Genomic DNA, 23,001 nt, shown 5'->3' with positions numbered 1-23,001 from the left:
AGGAAGTAATCTCTGGCAGAACCAGGCTCAGAGAGGGGTGGCCATCTGCAGCAACCATTTGAATGAATGATGAATGATCAGGTTAAAGATGCAATAAGGTTGTTGGTACTCATTAAATTACCGGATGGAAGGGATTGCCAATTTTTGTTTATATTATACTATTAATTACTATTACTTATTTATACATTTTTATAGTGATGTTAATATATTATATATTTGTTAAAATGTCATTGCTATCAATTAATTAATTGTGCATTTTTCTATTGCAGTTAAAGTTTGGCAGTTTTTGTGTAATTACATATTGTGACCACTAGGGGGAAATCAGTGTGACGTGACAGCATGAAAAATGGCCTTAAATCAAGACACAGAAAACACACACACGGTCAAAAATTAAATGTAATAAAATTAAGTTATGATTTCAAAGCATTACTTTGTTATGGTTGTCTTCAGTTTCATATAATAAGGTGAAGCTGTTTTCACATGTAAATGCTCTAGAAATAATATAACTAGACTATAGAGATGCTTGAATTATGAGGAGTCCTTAAATTGAACCTTTTTACCTTGTGACCCTATGAAATTAACTTACTTGTTCTTGTGACTGTTAGGTTGGAGTATGACTCAGACAGCCAAATGACACTGTGATCTTTTTAGATTAAGTTTCAGGTTACAATTTTGTTACTGTGTCTCAGTTGATACTCAGCAAATTTATTTAGTTTTGGCATTTTTGTGCATTTTTATTGGATTGGACTGTTTACAGGAAAGCAGAGAGAGGATAACAGACTCAAACCCAGTTTCCTGAAGGACCTTCAGTACATAGATTGTCAAGGAGACCTGACATGGGCTGCCCACATTTAGGTCCAGACCAAAAAGGCTAGGCAGCGCCTGTATCACCTACGACAACTGAGGAAGTTCAGGGTCTCTCCAAAGATCCTCAGGATTTTCTATACAGGCGCTGTGGAGAGCATCCTCACACAGAACATGACATCGTGGTTTGGGAACAGCTGTGTGAAGGACCAAAAAGCTCTCCAGAGAGTGATCCGTACAGCAGAACGCTGCTGCAGGATTGCTCTCCCCCCGCTTCAGGACACCTACACCAGGAGATGCCGGACTAGAGCAGCGCAGATACTGAAGGACCCGTCCCATCCAGGCAACAAACTGTTCCAACTTCTGCAATCTGGTAGAAGGTTCCGCATCTTCCGGGCAAGGACAGAGAGACTCAAGAGGAGCTTCTATCCCCAAGCCATCCGTGCCCTAAACACACACACCCGCCCTCTCACATCATCTATAATTGACTGAGACAGGACTCTCTTCCAGACACTCTAAACCAAGGCACAATGTACATTTCAATTCCTTTAATTTTAAATATGTTTATATTGTCTATCCTGTAAAATAGTCAGATATCTATTCATATTAATGTACAGAATTCACCTGCTTGCTGCTACTACTGCACATTCACCCAGTGTATATACTATATATATACAGTGGGGCAAAAAAGTATTTAGTCAGCCACCGATTGTGCAAGTTCCCCCACTCAAAATGATGACAGAGGTCAGTAATTTGCACCAGAGGTACACTTCAACTGTGAGAGTCAGAATGTGAAAAAAAAATCCATGAATTCACATGGTAGGATTTGTAAAGAATTTATTCGTAAATTAGGGTGGAAAATAAGTATTTGGTCACCTCAAACAAGGAAAATCTCTGGCTCTCACAGACCTGTAACGTCTTCTGTAAGAAGCTTTTCTGTCCCCCACTCGTTACCTGTATGAATGGCACCTGTTTGAACTCATCATCTGTATAAAAGACACCTGTCCACAGCCTCAAACAGTCAGACTCCAAACTCCGCCATGGCCAAGACCAAAGAGCTTTCGAAGGACACCAGGAAAAGTATTGTAGACCTGCACCAGACTGGGAAGAGTGAATCTACAATAGGCAAGCAGCTTGGTGTGAAAAAATCAACTGTGGGAGCAATCATCAGAAAATGGAAGACATACAAGACCACTGATAATCTCCCTCGATCTGGGGCTCCACGCAAGATCTCATCCCGTGGGGTCAAAATGATCATGAGAACGGTGAGCAAAGATCCCAGAACCACACGGGGGGACCTGGTGAATGACCTGCAGAGAGCTGGGACCAAAGTAACAAAGGTCACCATCAGTAACACACTACAACGGCAGGGAATCAAATCCCGCAGTGCCAGACGTGTTCCGCTGCTGAAGCCAGTGCATGTCCAGGCCCGTCTGAAGTTTGCCAGAGAGCACATGGATGATACAGCAGAGGATTGGGAGAATGTCATGTGGTCAGATGAAACCAAAGTAGAACTTTTTGGTATAAACTCAACTCGTCGTGTTTGGAGGAAGAAGAATACTGAGTTGCATCCCAAGAACACCATACCTACTGTGAAGCATGGGGGTGGAAACATCATGCTATGGGGCTGTTTTTCTGCCAAGGGGACAGGACGACTGATCCGTGTTAAGGACAGAATGAATGGGGCCATGTATCGTGAGATTTTGAGCCAAAACCTCCTTCCATCAGTGAGAACTTTGAAGATGAAACAAGGCTGGGTCTTCCAACATGACAATGATCCAAAACACACCGCCCGGGCAACAAAGGAGTGGCTCCGTAAGAAGCATTTGAAAGTCCTGGAGTGGCCTAGCCAGTCTCCAGACCTCAACCCCATAGAAAATCTGTGGCGGGAGTTGAAAGTCCGTGTTGCTCGGCGACAGCCCCAAAACATCACTGCTCTCGAGAAGATCTGCATGGAGGAATGGGCCAAAATACCAGCTACTGTGTGTGCAAACCTGGTAAAGACCTATAGTAAACGTTTGACCTCTGTTATTGCCAACAAAGGTTATGTTACAAAGTATTGAGTTGTATTTTTGTTATTGACCAAATACTTATTTTCCACCCTGATTTACGAATAAATTCTTTACAAATCCTACCATGTGGATTCATGGAATTTTTTTTCACATTCTGTCTCTCACAGTTGAAGTGTACCTCTGGTGCAAATTACTGACCTCTGTCATCATTTTAGGTGGGGGAACTTGCACAATCGGTGGCTGACTAAATACTTTTTTGCCCCACTGTATATATAATGTTCTTCCTCTACACCCCCCCCCCCCCCCCCCAACTTTTGCACATGTCGAGGAGCGTGTCAGGCTACATTTCACTGTGTGTTATACTTGTATAACTATGCATGTGACAAATAAAGAACCTTGAACCTTGGAGACAATGTGAGTTATGGCTGGAAACCATCAAACTTACTGGTAATAGTAATAGTAACACTGGTAAAAGTAGAAGGCACCTACCTTTATTTTCTCTAGTTATTTTAGCTCCACTATTAGGTTATCCTATTGGTTTCTGGGTAACCTAGGTCCAGGACTCATCTTAGGCTTAATATTTAGGACTGTCTTTTAAACAATGGTTTGTGTGGATTTCAGTCGAATTCAGAGTATTACTTGAGTGGAGTGTAAATGAAAATAAAACCCATTCATTTGTAAATCATTTAAACTACGCAGTGCTGTAAAAAGCATATTTATTTTTGCTTATTTGTCACACTTACATGATTCACATATTTTAATAATAGGCAAAGATAACACAATACATTACAAAGTTCTATTTTTAAAGGATAATTTCATTCATTAAGAGAACAAAAGGTATCCAAACCTAATTGACACTGTGTGAAAAAGTACTTGGCCCCTAAACCTAATATCTGGCTGTGTCACCCTTGGCAACAAAAACTGCAATCAAGTATTTGCAATAACTAGGAATGATGAGTTTTTCACATCGCTCTGGCGGAATTTTTGAAGAATTGTTTTAATTAGGAACATTGGAGAGTTTTCAACCATGAACAGCCTGTTTGAGGTCGCAGTCAGGTCTCTGTTAGTTTTATATCAGATGTAACTCAAACCTTTCAAAAAATGTTACTTTTGAGATGAGATGAGATGAGATAGCCATAATTTGTCAGTTGCAGTTGTCCACAACCGAGACCTTGCCGACCGTACATACAATACACAAACATCACATTGGGGAGACAGGTCAGGCTAGGTAGCCTAGGAAAAAAACAGCGAAATGTGTAACACAAAAGGATAATACAGGAATGCACAGATACCACCACACCATAACACAATAAAACACAGACAAGCAACATGAGAGAGTATTCCAGTGTGTACAGCTGGATCTGGGACCACTGCAATCTTCAATCACACCTCCAGCTGATCCGCTGTCCACATCGGATTAGAGGTAAGAATGGGAGGAGGCGCTGGATTTGGGGAAGGGAGGGTGATGGTGAGAGCGTATCATCAGTCCACAGAATATTTTCCCAAAAGTCTTAGGAATTATCAAGATGTTTTCAGGGAAATGTGAGATTAGCTTTTAAGTTCTGAAACAAAAATACTGCAAGAAAACAGGTGGTTGGTTCCAGAACGCACTTCCAACTTGATTCTTTGAAAAACATATGGCATCTATTTCTTGTAGAAATATAGACCAACAAGAAATAATAATTTCTTAAAACTTGGAAAAAAACTAAAATTAATTTAATCTAATTCAACAAGTTCAAAGAGTGGTAAAAACAATTATGCAGTCTCTTTCTTATTGTTGAACTCTGACCTTAACTGAGACATGTGAGGCCTGCAGTTCTTTGTTGTTTCTGGTTCTTTTGTGACCTCCTGGATGAGTTGTTCTTGGAGTACTTTTGATAAAACGGCCGCTCCTGTGAAGCTTCACCACTGCTCCAACTTTCCTCCATGTGTGGATAATGTCTCTCACTGTGGTTCACTGGAGTCCCAAAACCTTAGAAATGGCTTTGTAACCCTTTCCAGACTAGTTTCTTTAGCTTGTGGTGTGATGTGTTGCTTTTAGAGATCTTTTAACCTGCTTCACTTTGTCACACAGTGAAATTGAACTAAGCTTTCAAAAAAAATGATGTTAATTACTTTTAATTCATTATTTTTACAAGAGTGGCAAATCTTTTTTCCCCACACAGGGCTGTGATATCCTAAGACCAAGGAACCACGGAGACCATGTTTAGCTCACAGTTGCTTCTTTATTAAGAGAACCGGGGCATGCGCCCCCACAGACTGAAAGCTCCCCAACCACTGTTGCCCCCTGGTGGACAAATCCCTGCCACAACATAACATTCCTCCCCCCTTAAACTGGAACTACTCTGTAGTTTTAATCACTACAGAAAATACCCATAACCAAAAACTTCACCTTTATAAAAAAAATGCAACAACCCCGTCCCCAGCCTTTATTGAAATTTCACTCCGGAATAGTGAACCTTTAGTCCAACAGTCTTAGGTTAACCTATAACAGTTCACCGTAATCACGGCACAAAGTCTCTCAGGTGCTCCGGCTTTCTCTTGGTCCTTTGCGATCGCCGTAACCCAGTGGCAGGTGATTCCAGCAAATCACTACTCTCCATATGTGGCTTCACCACTGGTGTAACTTGCACCTCTATGTGTCTCTCATCCTCGTCTCCTGTCTCAGCGCTGATGTTTGGGGCTGCCTTTGGGGGCTCGCCTGGGTGGCCTTCAGGCATTCCTGCTGCCAGGCACGGCTCAAGGCGGGCAAACAGCTGATCGACGTGACGCCTCACTACTGTCCCATTGCCCAGCATCACCAAGTAGGAAACAGGCCCCGTCATCTCCTGTATAAGTCCTGGTATCCATTTGGGTCCTCTGCCATAGTTTCTGGTATATACTGTGTCTCCAATAACAAACATGCGTTCCTTGGCATGTCTATCATGATACCGTCTTTGGCTATCTTGTTTTGCTGTCACTTTTTGTTTCAAGTCAGGGTGTATGAGATCAAGAGTACACCTCAACTTCCGGCCCATCATCAACTCAGCGGGAGACTTCCCTGTTGTGGACTGTGGTGTGATTCTGTAACTAAACAGAGCCCTGTTTAACTTGGTTGCCAGTGTGTCTCCAGTACTCTTTTTCATGAGTTCTTTGAACGTTTGCACTGCTCTTTCTGCTAACCCATTGGAGGCGGGGTGATATGGAGCGGAGGTGACGTGAGTGATTCCGTTCTTTGCCATGAACTCTTTAGTTTGTGCACTTACAAAACACTGGGCATTATCTGAGACCACCATCTCAGGAAGGCCGTGCGTGCTGAAACAATTTCTCAGGCAGTCTATGGTTGCAGCTGCTGTAGCGGATGGAACTGTATACACATCTAACCATTTGGAGTGGGCGTCCACTATTACTAAGAACATTTTACCCAAAAACGGGCCAGCATAATCGATATGTATCCTTCTCCAGGGCTTTTCTGGCCACTCCCAGGGGTGTAGCGGTGCCTCTTGTGGCCTGTGTCTATGTTCTTGACATGTACTGCAGGACCTCACCTTGTCTTCAATGTCATTCTCCATATGCGGCCACCACATGTAGCTTCTGGCCAGGCCCTTCATGCGGCTCATTCCTGGGTGTGACTGATGTAGCTGTTCCAAAAGGGGGCGTCGACCTCGTTCTGGTATCACCACCCTCGCCCCCCACAGCACACACCCATCCTGCACACTCAGCTCCTGTTGTCTCTGTCTGTAGGGCTGAAATTTAGGATGCTGCGTAGTGGGCCATCCTCTCATAGCATACTCACGCACTCTGGAGAGTATGGGATCTTTGGTTGTCCATCTTTGCAGCTGCTCAGATGTCATCACGCCCTCCTGGTCCTGATCTACCATCAACACTTGGTCCTCAGCTGCCACCTCTTTAGGGAGGTTCTCTGGAAGAGGGAGACGACTCAGACCATCAGCATTACTGTTATTTTTGCCTTCTCTGTATTTAATGACATACTCATAGGCTCTTAATAACACTGCCCATCGCATGATCCTCTGTGACGCCATCTGAGGGACGGCCTTCAACTCATGGAACAAACTTATCAATGGCTTATGATCCGTGATAATCATGAACTTCCTGCCGTACAGGTACTTATGAAAATACTGTACACCAAATATCACAGCCAATCCTTCTTTATCCAGCTGTGAGTAGTTCTTTTCTGCTGCATTCAGGGTACGCGATGCAAACCCAATGGGTTTTTCCTGACCATCTGGCATGCGGTGAGCTAGTACTGCTCCCACTCCATAGGGGGACGCATCGCAAGAAAGAATTAAATCCTTTTGCTCATCATAGTGTACCAATACACTGCTTGACTGCAACAGTTCCTTTGATTTGCCGAAAACCTTCTCCTGTGCTGGTCCCCAACACCATGGTTCCCCCTTTCTCAGAAGCTTGTGCAGTGGGGCCAACAGTGTGGACAAGTTTGGCAAGAACTTATTATAGAAGTTCAACAACCCCAAATAAGCTTTGAGCTCTGTCACTGATTTTGGGGGTGGCGCCTCCTGCACTGCTTTCACTTTTGCCGGCACTGGATGTAAACCGGTCTTATCTACCCGATGTCCTAAAAATGTCACTTCCTTCTCCATGAATTGACATTTGCTCCTTTTTAAGCGCAGGCCCGCCTCCTCCAAGCGCTGCAGCACTCCCTCCAGTGTTTGAAGATGTTCTTTGTCATTCTTTCCCGTCAGGATGATGTCATCCAGATACACTGCGACATTGGTCAGACCTTGCAACACACTCTCCATGGTGCGCTGAAAAATGGCAGGACTTGAACTCACACCAAATGGCAACCTGGTGTATGTAAACAAACCCTTGTGTGTGTTCACTGTGACATACTTTCTAGATTCCTCATCAAGTACAACCTGTTGATATGCGTGACTCATATCTAACTTGGTGTATTTTTCTCCTCCCGCCAGCCCCACTATCATGTCCTCCATTCGTGGAATGGGGTATTGTTCTACAGGCGACACCTTGTTAACAGTCAGTTTGTAGTCACCACAAATTCTGGCGCTGGAGTCTGGCTTTAGTATGGGTACAATGGGTGCGGCCCACTCTGAGAATTTCACTGGTTGGATGATTTTCTCCTCCAACAGTCTCTCCAGTTCCTGCTCCACTTTCTTTTTCATAGCAAACGGAACTGATCGGGGCTTATAGAAGCACGGTTTGGCATCCTTAGCTACATGTATCTTTGCCGCAAACCCCTTCAGCGTTCCCAACTCATCCTTAAACACTGTTTCATGTCTGGCCAGTATCCGCTGTAAGGCATCCTCTCCGCCTTCGATCTTATGTACAGGTTGCCAGTCTAATTGGAGGGCCTTAATCCATCCCCGACCCATCAAACTAGTTCCAGCCCCTTCAACCACCACCACATCCAGTGTTTTCTTACTGTCTCTGAATTCCACCTGCACTTGGGCTGCTCCCCACACGGGTACCTTGTGGCCTCCATACGTTCTCAGTTTGATTCCACACTTGCTTACTTTGGGCGCCTTACTGCCTTCAAAAAGTTTTTTAAATGACTCCTTCGACATGATAGTGTAACCACAGCCTGTGTCTACTTCAAATGTCACATTCTGTCCATTTACTTTTAGCTTCTGTCTGATGGGTTCTTCCCTTGGGATGCTAATCTCCTCATGCACATTATACATAGTCACACTTGCCTTTATGTGGTGCATTTCAGCTCCTTCTTCCTCACTCTCCACATTCTCCTCTTCCAAGAAATGGGCTTGTTTACCTTGTCTGCCACGCCCTCCTATTTGTTCCATTTTCATTCGGCAAACCCTTTTTATGTGTCCCACCTTTCCACAGTTGTGGCATTTTTCTGAAACAAACCTGCAGTCCTTGGCCACATGATTTAGTCCTCCACATCTGTAGCACTTCCTGACAACCTGTTGTGACGTCGAGCCGCCGTCCTCCATCTTGTTCACGGCTCCTAATCCTTTAGTGAATCGCGACTGTTCTGTCATGCTCTTCAAATCCACAATGTCTCTGTTAGCAGCCTCCATTGCTTGAGCAAACTTCAGCGCCTTTTCAAATGTTAGCGAATCCTCTGCTAACAATCTGCGCTGTATTCTGTCGTCGCTTATTCCACATACTAAACGATCCCGCAGCATCACCGTCAGGGAGTCTCCAAAGTTACAGTCCTGTGCGAGCTTCCTCAGCTCCGCTACATAATCGCCCACACTTTCCTCCGGCCTTCTATTCCGTGTGTTAAACTTCCACCGCTGCACAATTTCACTCGGCTTAGGGTGAAAATGATTGTTCAACAATCCCACCAACTCAGCATAAGAACGATCCCCTGGCTTGACCGGACTGAGTAGGTTCCTAATCAGGGCATAGGTCTGTGCGCCCACGCAACTCAACAGTACCGCTCGCTTCTTCTCCTCCTCCTTAATATCATTCGCCACAAAGAAGTAATCCAAAATCTCACAATATTCCTCCCAGGATTGCAGCTCGCTGTCGAACGGTGCCACCGAGCCCAAAGTGGTAGCCATTATTCCACACCGAGGGTTACGCTCCACTTCCCACAGATACTAGCGCTGTACCACTTGCCAACCTCAGTTCATAAGTCACTTAGCACGGTGTAACTTCACAGCAAAACCTGGCTTTTACCCTCGTCGCCATATGTGATATCCTAAGACCAAGGAACCACGGAGACCATGTTTAGCTCACAGTTGCTTCTTTATTAAGAGAACCGGGGCATGCGCCCCCCACAGACTGAAAGCTCCCCAACCACTGTTGCCCCCTGGTGGACAAATCCCTGCCACAACATAACAGGGCCAGGTGGGTTTTGATCTCTTAACAAATTAAATCATAATTTAAAAACTGCATTTTGTATTTAACTGTGGTATCTTTGTCTAATATTAGAAATTCTTAGTCTTGATGCATGCTCAATCATCCAGGTTTTCAGGGTTCGTGTGTGGATGCGAGGAGGAGATGACCCAAATGCAGGACTCACGACGCAGGATACGGAGGTTTATTATAGTGAGTGGATGGACAGAACATGAATGCTGACTGGCTGAACGACTGAATGGCTGGCTGATCTGACAACACACACGGGAACGATGGCAGTGACAACCTTGATGACAAGACAATGGACTGGTGGAAACTGAGGACTTAAATATATTTACTGAATGATGAGTGATTAGAGACTGGTGAGTGAACTTAATCTGACTAATGACACAGGAAGGAAAATGGCACAGCAAAACAAGAAATGAGACTGAGTGAGAAATAAACAGAGCATGAAAAACTGAAAACACTGGGTCAATGACCCAGGAACCCTGACACAGGGAAGCAAATCCTGGATGACCAATCCTGGATGTTTTTCCCACTAAAAACGCCACGTCAAGATGAACTGAATCGACTTTTGGGGATTAGAAATTCTTTGATAATATGAGATGTGACAAATTTGCAAGTAAAATACACAGAATTGTACTATATTTCTTATTTAAAGTGCTGCAAAATTATATATATCAAATATTGATATAACATATCAATATTAATATAATATATATTAAATCTACATTTATTGATCAATACATGACACCATTGTAGTCATCCTCACTTAAGGAGGAGATGAGTCTGCTTACAGAGCAGAAGTCCCAAAGTGAGGAAGTAATCTGACACCAAAGAGCAACACAGAAACAAAAAAACAAGAAACTCGTCATAAACTTCAGGAAATACAGAACAGAGCCCTCCAGCAGCTTCCTCTCAACACCACAGCTGATATTAAAAAAAAAAGCACAGCAAAATTTGCATTTTCTGAAAATCATGAAGAAAAACAACTTCCAGGAAACGCTGCAGGTGACCTTTTACCATTCCACAGTAGGAAGTGTGCCAACATACAGCCTCACAGTGTGGTATGCTGACTGCTCAGGAGCTGACTGAAACCTCTACCAAAGGTCTTCAAGACAGCCCCCCCTCCCCCAAAAGAATCATTGGTTGCCTGCTTCCTTTTTTCCAAGACATTGCACACATATGCTACCTTTTTTCCAGAGACCAAAACATTATAAAAGACTGCTCTCACCCCGGATACCAGCTGTTTGACCTCCGGCCCAAAGGCAGGCTAACGGTCATTAAAAACTAAAAATCATTAAGATAGATTTAAGGGTGGCTGGCCTCTCCCTTAGAGATAGGGTGAGAAGTTCGGCCATCCGGGAGGGGCTCAGAGTAGAGCAGCTGCTGCTCCACGTTGAAAGGAGCCAGCTGAGGTGGTTCGGGCATCTGACAAGGATGCCCCCTGGGCGCCTCCTGGGTGAGGTGTTCCAGGCATGTCCCACCGGGAAGAGGCCCCGGGGCAGACCCAGGACACGCTGGAGAGATTATATCTCTCGGCTGGCCTGGGAACGCCTTGGTATTCCCCCGGATAAGCTGGAGGAGGTGGCTGGGGAGAGGGAGGTCTGGGCCTCTTTGCTTAGGCTGCTGCCCCCGCGACCCGGCCCCGGACAAAGCGGATGAAGATGGATGGATGGATGGATAGATTTATTAAAAATTCTACTTGAAGGTCACTACTATGGAACGCCAGGACTGCCATAATGAACTAATTAAATACACCATTAAATAATTAATTAAAATTGGAATTAATTAATTAAATAAATAGTTATGACACATGTAATTAATTAATTATTGACACATTTAATTAATAATTTATTTATTTCACATTTTAATAAATTATTGACACATTTAATAAATTATTGACACATTTAATTAATAATTTATTTATTTCACATTTTAATTAATCATTGACACATTTAATTAATTAATTATTGCCACATTTAATTAATTATCTATGTATTTCACATTTTAATTAATCATTGACACATTTAATTAATTAATTATTGCCACATTTAATTAATTATCTATGTATTTCACATTTTAATTAATTATTGACACATTTAATTAATTATTGCCACATTTAATTAATAATTTAATGGTGTATTTAATAAATTCATTATGGCAGTCCTGGCGTTCCATATTGTGGTGCCTAATGTTAAATTCTCCTTTTATCAGTGGCCGCTTGTGTGCTTATGTAACATTTTTTTTAAATTGTAAATTCAAATATGTGACCGGAGTTGATCCCCAAGTCTTGCTGTATCCTAAATTCAATGTCAATAGAGGCTCTTTGTTCTATTCTATTCTATTCTGTTTTGTTCTGTTGCACGCTATTCATGTTTTTCACTGGAAAACAAAAAAGTCTGGAAGAGTTATGTGATGCTTTAAAAAGTATCTGGTGGAAAACAGTTGAACAAAACAACAAAAAAGTTTCAGAGAATACGAATAATTTGATGATTTCATCGTCTGTGGCACATAATATAATTAAATCTCTGTCCACAGGGGACAAGGTGGAAAACAAATACTGAATACTGAATAAAGCACTTAGGCAGCACAGCGTAACATTCAGACATGATTTTTGGGGTAGAAATGAACACTTGGGCCAATGTAAGAGAACACAAACTGCTTTAACAATCTATATTAAAGAATAGTGGGCAAATATTTGGGTTCAAAAAGTACAGAAAGTAATTTCCTTTATTCCTTAAAGCTTTAAAAGGTAATGCAAGATGTGGAACATGGCGTTCCGTCTACCCAAGTAACTTTGACTATGACAAGAATATGATTTTATCATCAGTCTCTCATATCACTGAGAAATTTTGGCCCGTTCTTCAGAATCAGAATCAGAAACTTTATTGTCATTGTCACAAGAACAACGAAATGAAGAATGGTCCCCGATCATTGCATCATCCCTAGCAATATCAAAATATAAATAAAACAATAAAATTCAATAAATAAAATAGATAGAATACTTAAAATACTAATAAGATGTAACAGTAAAACATTCACATACATTCCCACACACATGCTTCAGACCGTGCATAGATTAACACAAGAGTGGCGTGATGGACATTTTTTTGTAGTATTCAGATGTGTTATTGCAGTTGGATAACAGCTGTGTTTGAGTCTATTAGTCCTTGCTCTGATTGCCCTGTACCGTCTGCCTGAGGGCAACAGTTTGAACAGGGAGTAGCCAGGATGTGAGGTGTCTTTTATGATGTTTTGGGCCTTTTTAAAACAGTGGGCGTTGTGTAGAACTTCCAGTGTGGGGAGAGGGCAGCCAGTGATCTTTTGGGCGGTGTTAATGATCCCTTGGAGTGCTTTCCTCTGAGCCCCTGTGCAGCTAGTGTACCAAATACATATGCAGTAAGTTAGAACACTCTCAATGGTGGCTCTGTAGAAGGACACCAGCAGTCTCTGTGTGATGTTCTCAGGATATTCTCAGGAAGTACAGTCTCTGCTGGGCCTTTTTCAGCAGCTCGGAGGTGTTCACACTCCAGGAAAGGTTCTCCTCTATATTGACTCCCAGGAAGCGGAAGCTTGCCACCCTTTCTACACACTTCTTTACAAGGTTGCGTCAGTTCACTGAGGTTTGCAGGCATTCATTTAAATTACTTCATGGCTGACTCAATGACAGCATGGTGCACAAGTCCTGAGGCTGTAAAACCAGCCAAAATCATCATCACTCCAAAACCGTGCTTGGCAATGCTGTGAAAAAAGTATTTGCCCCTTCCTGATTATTTAGTTTTTACATATATTACATGTACAACTTAATGTTTGAAATCATTAAACAAATTTTAATGATAGACAAAATATTGTGCTGACATGCTGTAATTGGTTTTCCTCTTCATTATGATGAAACATCTCTGCTTTGGTCTCGTCTGTCCAAAGAACTTTGTTCCAGAAGTCTTTACAAACCGAAGCTGCACTGCCATGTTTGTTTTTAGAGGTATCAGACTTTCACCTGGAAATCCTTCTGACTAAACTAAACCGACTAAACACTTGTTCAGTCTTTTTCTAATTGTACTGTCATGAACTTTAACGTGTAAGCTGCTAGCTGAGGCCCGTAGAGTCTGAGATGCAGCTCTTTAGTTTTTGCCGTTTCTCTAAGCATTGCATGGCCTGAGATTGGAGAGAGGTACAAACTATCAAAACTTCTGATTTAACAGATGTACTCACACTTGCTGATGATCAGTTAATCAAGTGCATTCAATCAGCAGCACCTCGGTCCAGATCAAATGTCTTAATTCCTATGGAAGCAGTAAGGGTGGAATTAATTTTTAGACTTAGAACTCTACAGAGTACTAAGAAAACATTTTTCACATGACTCTATATTTCCTATTTAAAATGATACAAAACAACTGTGAAATAAATTTTAAATTTAAAGCCAGGAAGCAGCATAACTGGAAGGACAAACGACTGGCTAACCAATGTAATGTTTACAAAAGCTTCTAGTGGAGACTCTCAAGACTGTCCATCCATCCATCCATTCGCTTCCGCTCATCCTTTTCAGGGTCGCGGGGGGCGCTGGAGCCTATCCCAGCTGTCATAGGGCGAGAGGCAGGGTACACCCTGGACAGGTCGCCAGTCTGTCGCAGGGCCAACACACAGGGACAGACAACCATTCGCACTCACACATTCACACCTAGTGACAATTTGGATTATCCAATTAACCTATCCCCACAAGCTGCATGTCTTTGGACCCACGCAAACACGGGGAGAACATGCAAACTCCACACAGAAAGACCCCAGCCTGATGGTGGAATTGAACTCAGGCCCTTCTTGCTGTGCGGCAACAGTGCTAACCACCGTGCCACCGTGCTCTCAAGACTGCTTGGGTTAATTTTGTTATATGATTGGGTATAAACTTATTAATATGTCATTTGTAGCCAGTTTCTCTGCCAGCGAAGCATCAGACTTTTATTTCAAGAAACTACTGGACAATGTAGTGACGGAGGACCTGTAGATGGCTGGCGTGACAGAGGAGGATGCTAGAAATAGGGTAAGATGGAGGCAGATGATTTGCTGTGGAGAAGAAAAATAACTGACAATTGTCCTCAGTTGCTCAGTTCTTAATGCTAAAACTGTGTAATCCAAATTGACTGGAAAACATCAGACCTAACTAACTTCTATAAAGTAAAAAATGTGTGTCTAAGTGTGATTAAAGCCACACGGCAGAGCACACTGACCCTCAGTGGGGTCACACATGGACATGTTAGTGTGGTCTAACCATTTATTTGCAAACCAGACGCTGCTGTTTAGCTCTTACATGACATGCTGTTCTCAGAACCATTAAAAAACTCGAGCTGTCCTTCTCTGTGCCAGCAAAGCGATAAACTAGGGAATAATTGAGTGTATTTATCGCTATTATATAATCTAATTGAACAGTCATGAGATTATGAAGAGACTGTATATTTAAAGAGATCAATGATCACTCCGTCGGCTGATAAAAGCTGCAACAGCTGGAAACCTAAAACAAAAATCACATTCTGTGTCCATCTTCATATCATAAATAAGACTTGAGTGTATGAGAAAGCTTTTATGCAACTATTCTGAGCAGAAATAAACCCAATAATAATGGATTGCATTTATATAGTGCTTTTCGGGGCCCTCAAAGCATTGTACAATTCCACTATTCATTCACTCTCACACACTGGTGGAGGCAAGCTACAGTTGTAGCCACAGCTGCCCTGGGGCAGACTGACAGAAGCGAGACTACCATATCTCGCCATCGGCCCCTCTGGACATCACCAGTAGGCGGGAGGTGAAGTGTCTTGCCCAAGGACACAACGACCGAGACTGTCCGAGCCAAGGCTCGAACCGGCAACCTTCCGATTACAAGACGAACTGCTAACTCTTTGAGCCACGATCGTGACCCGATGTCACACAGTTTTATTCTTTAATAGGCAAAAAGTGTTGTTGTTGTTTTTTGAGATTCTATTGCTAAATTACATGAGTGATATCTACTTATCGGATAGGCAAAGACAATTATTGTTGTTATACAACATCTTGAAATTTGAGGACACAGGTAATGTTGTTTTGGGATCTCCAGAATAAAACCTGCCAGTCCTGAGAAAAAGGCCATGAGATCATCTGCTAATGTCATGATAATACCAAAGAGTAATCAGTCAGTGGTATCAGATCTTAGAAATTGAATTGAACCTGCTAAATGAGAAACTACTTCTTTAAATCATTAAATTTTTATGATGACCTTGATGATGGTGTCCCTAAAAAACCTGAGAGGTCTAATAGCATGTCTTTGTAGTGCCACCAGTATAACGCATTACATCATCCCAATACTGGTTACTTTTTGACATATAGTTTAGAAACATTTTATTAAAATTGGACAGTGAAGCTAAGACAGAAAAACTGGGATAAAGACCAGGGGGAGATACGCAGCAAATGGTCTCAGGACAGATTTAAACACGGGCTTCAGTGTTATACTAACAGCATATGGGTTTCCTGCTCTACCCAGTGAACTAAACCAGCACCCATCTCAATACTGATTACTTAACAGTTCCTAGCAGAGGTGTGGACTCGCGTCACATGACTTGGACTCGAGTCAGACTAGTCATTAATTTTATGACTTTAGACTTGACTTGAAAAAATGTTCTAAGACTTGTGACTTGACTTGGACTTTTACACCAATGACTTGGGACTTGAATTGGACTTGAACCGGTTTACTTGAAAAGACTTGATATTTCACCCCAAACATAAAATTTAACATGTATATTATATGGAGATTGAAAATGTGACGTCATTCCGGGGTAGAACCGCAAAGGATTCTGGGAACTCGTGGCAAGCGGTACTAGCGCACGCAGGCTTTCAATTGAAATCAGTCACACAGCGATAAAAAGAGACACAAAAATGTCAAGAAGCTGTTATTATTAACTGCAATAGCCGGTCACATGACAGCCACGGGAAGCCGACGGGTAAAGAGATCGTTTTTTTATCGGATTATGTCGTTGAAGAGAAATTGTTCGAGCCATGTTTCCGAAGTAACAAAGACGCGACGGATGGCCTGGATTGCAGCCATTCAAAGATCAAATATAACGTCCCAGAACACTCCAGCTCACAGGTTAGTCTGCTCCAAGCATTTACACAGAGGTCAGTGTTTTGTAGTAGTTAATACGTCATTTTCATAACATAATAATTGGTGATATAGGTTACAAGCAAGTCTGGCACTGAACAGAAATTGTCGCGCTATGCTCCTTTGTTTATTGTGCATAAATAGTGAATTGTCCTGACACAATATTGCGTTTCGCTTCTGTTATTATGGTACATTGACAAAAACATATACTTTTATTCACAGGGTAAAACAGTTGTTTTGTATCACTAATTGCCCAGTACGATTACAGCATACAGTATTATTGTCACTGCTACATTTCTGTAATGCTACCAGAAATTATTTCCACTGCTAATTAATTACCGTTGAGCTTAAAGGTCCTATTAATAAACGGTTAAGGAATGTGTATTTATGAAGACGATTTGTGAGACTGGTAAACTTATGATACGTACGATGGTCTTTCGTTCTACACGGTGCATTTCAAGGTCCTGCACCCATCCGGCGGTAAACTGTACCTGGGCTTGTTGCAGTGACCGGAAGTTACTAAACTTCACGAGTGTGTGCGCTCACTCCAAGAAGCGTATAATTATAAATATGCATATAAATATGCTAAGATGAGATAGCTGACTTCATCTAACTAGCAAATGTTGTCCAGGCTACGTTGGTGATACAGTTTTTTTTTAATGTGTATGATATTTTTGTCATGCAATTTTAAAGCCGGCCCTGCAAGCGCATCCAAGAATAACATGCAGCTTATCTCAGAACTGTCGGTGAAAATTATTCTTGGAGCTAGGTTTAATTGAGCTGCATTTTAAAGAGGTGCAATTTCACAATTTGTGTATATTTTCTAAGTTCACTATTTTGTCATGTGTTGAGAAAAACACAGATTTAAAAATTACATGGTATAATATTTACATTTAGCATAACTGCAACATTATTTTTTCGTTTTTTTTTTTTAAAGACTCGAAAGGACTTGAAATTCAAAGTTTCAGACTTGTGACTTGACTCGGACTTTTACACCAGTGACTTGAGACTCGACTCTGACTTGCCTGACATTACTTGAGACTTGACTTGAGACTTGAGGATAAAGACTTGAGACTTACTTGAGACTTGCAAAACAATGACTTGGTCCCACCTCTGGTTCCTAGAACTGATAGTGAATCTTATTTCATTTGGTTTCGTCGAAATAAACTCCAAACGCAATAACAGGAAACAAACTTTGTTAAAACTCTAAGTCGAGGCTTTTTCCTAGTACTACAGGTATGATAAACATTCGAGGAACACGCTGCAATGTCTGTAAATCATTTCTATTTACTAGTTAAACTTTTACCTCTCTTGTTTTTCCAAAAGCTATTTTCCCTTAAGTCTGAATGATAACGCTTTAAAGTGAAAACAACACATGCAATAGCGACATTTTTTTCCCCCACAGACTGTATAAAACCAATGGGCACAACCACGTGACATCACCCGTCGGTTTAAGATTCTGGACTTTAAAGTCTCAGCTTTAACATTTTGAGCACCACCGTATTATTTCAGAGTCAGAAATGACCAGAATTGTACGGAGCCCCACCGGGGACATGGGAGAAAAAAAAAATTTAAGACGGACTTTTGCGAGATCTCACAAAACAAACTCGGGATCTCGCAAAAGTTTTGCGAGATCTCGCAAAAGTTTTAGCCGCATTCTTTGAAGCCAACCGGGATGTCGAGGCACGATGTGCCGGGAGAGCGGTGTTCCTCCCGGCTGTAGCAGGTCTTGACCTCCCATTAGCTTCGAGATGGTGGGTGTCAGATCTCCAAAAACGTCGGAGCACTTTTGCAAATATGTGATGTCTTGTAAACCGAGCAGATATCTGACGTTTACACAACTACATTCACGCCTCCAAATATCTTAAAAGTGTATTTTGTGACCCAGAAAGAGTAATATTATAACTAAGTAGCTGCCGCCATTGTGGGAATTCAACTTTTGCGAGATCCCAAGTTTGTTTTGCGAGATCTCGCAAAAGTTTTGCGAGATCCCGAGTTTGTTTTGCGAGATCTCGCAAAAGTCCGTCTTAATTTTTTTCCTCCCATGTTCCCTGCGGGGCTCAGTAGAATTGTATAGGGATGGGTATCATTTAGGTTTTATCCGATACCAGTACCAAACCGGTACTTTTGAAACAGTGCCAGTGCTTAAACGGTGCTTGAATTGGTGCTTAAAGAATGGAGAACACAAAATTGGTCCAAAAACCTCTCATGTTCAGCTGTTTTTTTGTAACAAGATAACAATGTTAGCCTTTTCTGCAGCTATAGGGGATTTATGGCATCACTCTTGGCTGGAAGCAGTGCTTAAACAATGGAAAAAACAAACTTTGTCCAAAAACCTCTCATGTTTAGCTGTTTTCCACTTTTTCTTTGGTCATTTTAGCCTTTTTGGCCAGGGTGAAGGGAGTACCTGCCATCAAACAAGAAGACAGCTGCATGCAACTACGACTGTGTTTGCTAGTTCACCTTACCTGCATTAATGTAATAACGTGGTTTGCCTACCTAACGTAAATTACACACGAACAACATTAAGCTACTCACGCAGAGAAGAACAGCTGCTGCTGCCATCATCATCCGTCATCATTTCTGCCACACTGGCAGGGCTAGGACCCAGGACTCTACTCCTTGGGTTTTTGGGGGATGTTGCTAATTCCGGGTCAGATAACAGGCAACCCACACGCAGTAGATGTGCTCGGTGTGAGGTCTCGCAGCAAGCTATCAAATACGGCGCATTTCTCGGCTTTTAACAAAATGCTATACGTCAACAGGTGTTTCATCAGATTCGAGGAGTTACCTCCTTTGTACAGCATCACCTTAAAGCACTTGTTGCAGGCTGCTGAGTTTGCATCTTTTGCTGTGAAGTACAGCAAGACCTTGACCGCTTTGCTTTGGGCATTTTTAATCTGTAGCTCTGCTCTAAAAGAACGTACGTACCTGGGCCCGCCTACTACGCTTGCAAAGGTAAAATGATTGGCTGGAATCCAAAGTGTATGACATCTCAGGAAAAAAGAAAGCACCGAAATGTGCGCTGCTTTTCGGTCTGGTTACTACCGTTTATGTCATGGCACCGGATACCGGTACCCATCCCTAGAATTGGATGAAAGTAAGGCGCTAACACCATTAAGTTTGGTTAGGCCTTTTACTTTGAAGGTGAATGCTTAGAGTTTATGTCAGAGTTTTTCATCTTGGAAATACATTTTTTTCCTTAGGGAATGGTGGTTACTATGAGGTTGCCATCTGATCTCTAGGCCTGTGAGGTTATGGCCTTAGCAAGGTGCATTCATAAGCTGTAAGGGTTACGACAAACAGACATGCTAATGGGTGCTATATAACAGTATGATATAATGATAGAATTTCGCTTATGAGAAGTGAAGGAAAAACTTTTTCAGACGATTGCATTTACAGGCTCCAACAGCACAAACGTGGTCAAAAGGTCCAGGACAATGACTCAAATTAGCTGACGGGAAGCCTAGCACACAGCTAGCAAATGTAGCTGCAAATAAAAGGGAATATGGCCTTGGCTCCAGTATCCAGGTACGAGTTTTAAAAACTCCATTCAGCATTGTTATAATGGTGGAAACTATCCAAAATGTTTTCGTGCAAGGATGTAAAAAAAGGTTTTCTTATTATCTCACATTTGGAGTCACCCTCAAGTGCCCAGAAGATGAGTGCAGTTTTTGCGTCTTTCTTTTGTAAATTTTTGGTTCTGGAAGTTGAGTATGTCTCAGCAGTATGATACCTTGTCTCAATGTTACAGTGAAGTGGTACAGTGATTTGGCCTTTTGTCCTGTTCGGCACCAGCTCTAGTACAGAACAGCATTTCCCGCATTGCTGCTTTAAATGCAAACATAGTTTTTTGGGGCTACTTTTAATTCTTGAAACCAAAGATTTCACTAATTTGAATTCACCTGAAAAGCCAGGCTTCATATACTGTCTTTGTGGTGGCGTAAAAGGTAAAGAAAAGCCATGACTTCCAAAAGCTTTTTCAATTAGTCAGAAATGACAAACAAGACTTTCAACAAGGAGCTCAAAATTGGTCTTTGATGTGCAACTATTGCTTTGGGTTAAAACAGATCTTTTCAGAGTGTCTCCAGCTAAATCCCAAAAATGTCTAACATTCTGTAGTAATGGGGTCACCTGAGTAAACAGAAATCAAAGAAGATTAAAAGGGCTTCAAATCAAAAAAGCTTAAGATGCCTCTTCTGTCCATACACATTAACCCATCGAAAAAGCTTATGCTACATAAAGGGAACAGTAGCCTTTGTGCAAGACAACAATATCAAAGAAGACACATAAGTGAGCAAAAACACTTTTTTGCCTTAAATGAATGCTACAAATTCTTAAATGATAAAAATATTTGTGTGTTTGTTACAATTTTCTCTGAAGAAGTTAGTACCAATGTGCCATCATTGCATGGTAACAGTGACTGGAAACTAAGCCATGCATTAACGAACAATTATCTTGTGACACCAAGCCTATATGTCTCGAGCAATCCTGAACCTGTATGGAAACTCCCTCTTCAAAAGACAAAATACTTGGATTCCAAGTTCCAAGTATTTTGAGCACAAATTGCATTAATTTGGTGAGGTCACCAAATTAATGCAATTAAGGAAATGAGGAGAGACTGTGACATAGTAAACTCACTGTGTTCACTAACCACCTATAGCCTCATAGAGGAGTAAACAGTCTGGTGCTTAGTTCAATTCCCTTCTCTCCATTGGGCATAATTAGATAAATATCCTCCAACTAAACAGGTTGAACTCAGCTGAGAATCAGGAGATGCGAGTCCTGCTTCAGCTTATTTTAGGTGATTGATTTACAAGCCACCTTTAGCTGCTCTGATAGCTTTTACCACATCTGTCTGTCGGGTAACTCTAACCATCACTTTTTGTGAAATCTATATCCTTAAAGCAGGGGTGCCCAATCCCAGTCCTCAAGAGCTAGTGTCCTGCAGCTTTTAGATGCATCCCTACTCCAACACAGCTGAATCAAATGGATTGATTACCTCTTCAGCATGCCATCAAGTTTGGCAAAGGCCTTAAAACAAGCCATTCATTTGATTCAGGTGTGTCGGAACAAGGATCCATCTAAAAGCTCCAGGACGGTAGCTCTCAAGCACTGGGATTGGGCACCCCTGCCTTAAAGTGTTTCCATCCAAGGAGTCATGGAAATAATGATACAGTTTATTTTAATAGCACTCATCAAAAAATATGCTACAAAGTGCTTACACCAAAAACATAAATGGTGCTTACTGAACACCTATGCACAGACACAGACTAAGAGATACGGGCTTTACATAGAAGGAACACACCGGCAGGAAAAGATAAGATACAGAACCCAAACCAAAAGACACCTCATGAAATCAAAGATAAATAATACAAAACAGAAAACCACTGGGTCACCTACCCAGGACCAAGATACTCACTGTCATATGCCTGTCTGTTTATTCATATGAGAAATAAACCTCAAAGAATAAATTAGAACACCAAAGCTAAAATAGTAAAAACATAAGATATAAAAGAAAGAAAGAAACTCATTGCAAAAGGAAATAAAATAAGGACAAAATTAAAATTCTAATAGGAAGCTAATCAAAACCCAAGAGGACCAACACAGGGCACTTGCTTCAGTCAGACGGAGCTGACTTGTACCAACTTTACTTTTAGGTTCAGGTAATGTTCTTTACTCTTAATGAATTATGTCAGGTAGATCCATAATATGTTCATATTGGCCACAGGAGCCCCACCCGCCTGCTGCTAATACTTCTAGAAGAAAGTTGACTTAAAAGGGGAGGAGCTAAATGGCTTGTTTGAGAAACAAAGCTGCGTCAAAGAATGGTGTAACATGAATAAGCAATATTTTAAACTATGAATCAATCAAAGGTTACGCTAGTAAAGTCCAGCAATAAAAATACTTATTTGGAAATAAGGGATAAAAAGCTATTGAGAAAAAAAAATAAAACTCAAAAGATGCCCTGAAGAACTCCCATCTCTTCAAAATGCATTTAATTCACCATCTTTGCCCCAGTGCTAATATTTAACAACGAACAGCCAACACCAATTTAATATTTATATTAAGATATATTTCTCTCCTTTTACATGCATTAAGCTTATATCGGTTAGATCCCTAGTACGGTCATCTCAGGCACAGGCGCCCCACCTACGTGCCAGTCATACTCTTTGTTAACGAGGGGCAGCCAATTTAGAAGAAGGGATGTTTTATGCTAGAGGAGCCAATTTGGCTTATTTATGAGCTATGTGA

The sequence above is a fragment of the Aulonocara stuartgranti genome (assembly GCF_965226115.1).
Source record: "Aulonocara stuartgranti genome assembly, chromosome: 23".
In the NCBI taxonomy this organism is placed as follows: Eukaryota; Metazoa; Chordata; class Actinopteri; order Cichliformes; family Cichlidae; genus Aulonocara; species Aulonocara stuartgranti.
Note: the sequence above shows the minus strand (reverse complement) of the source record.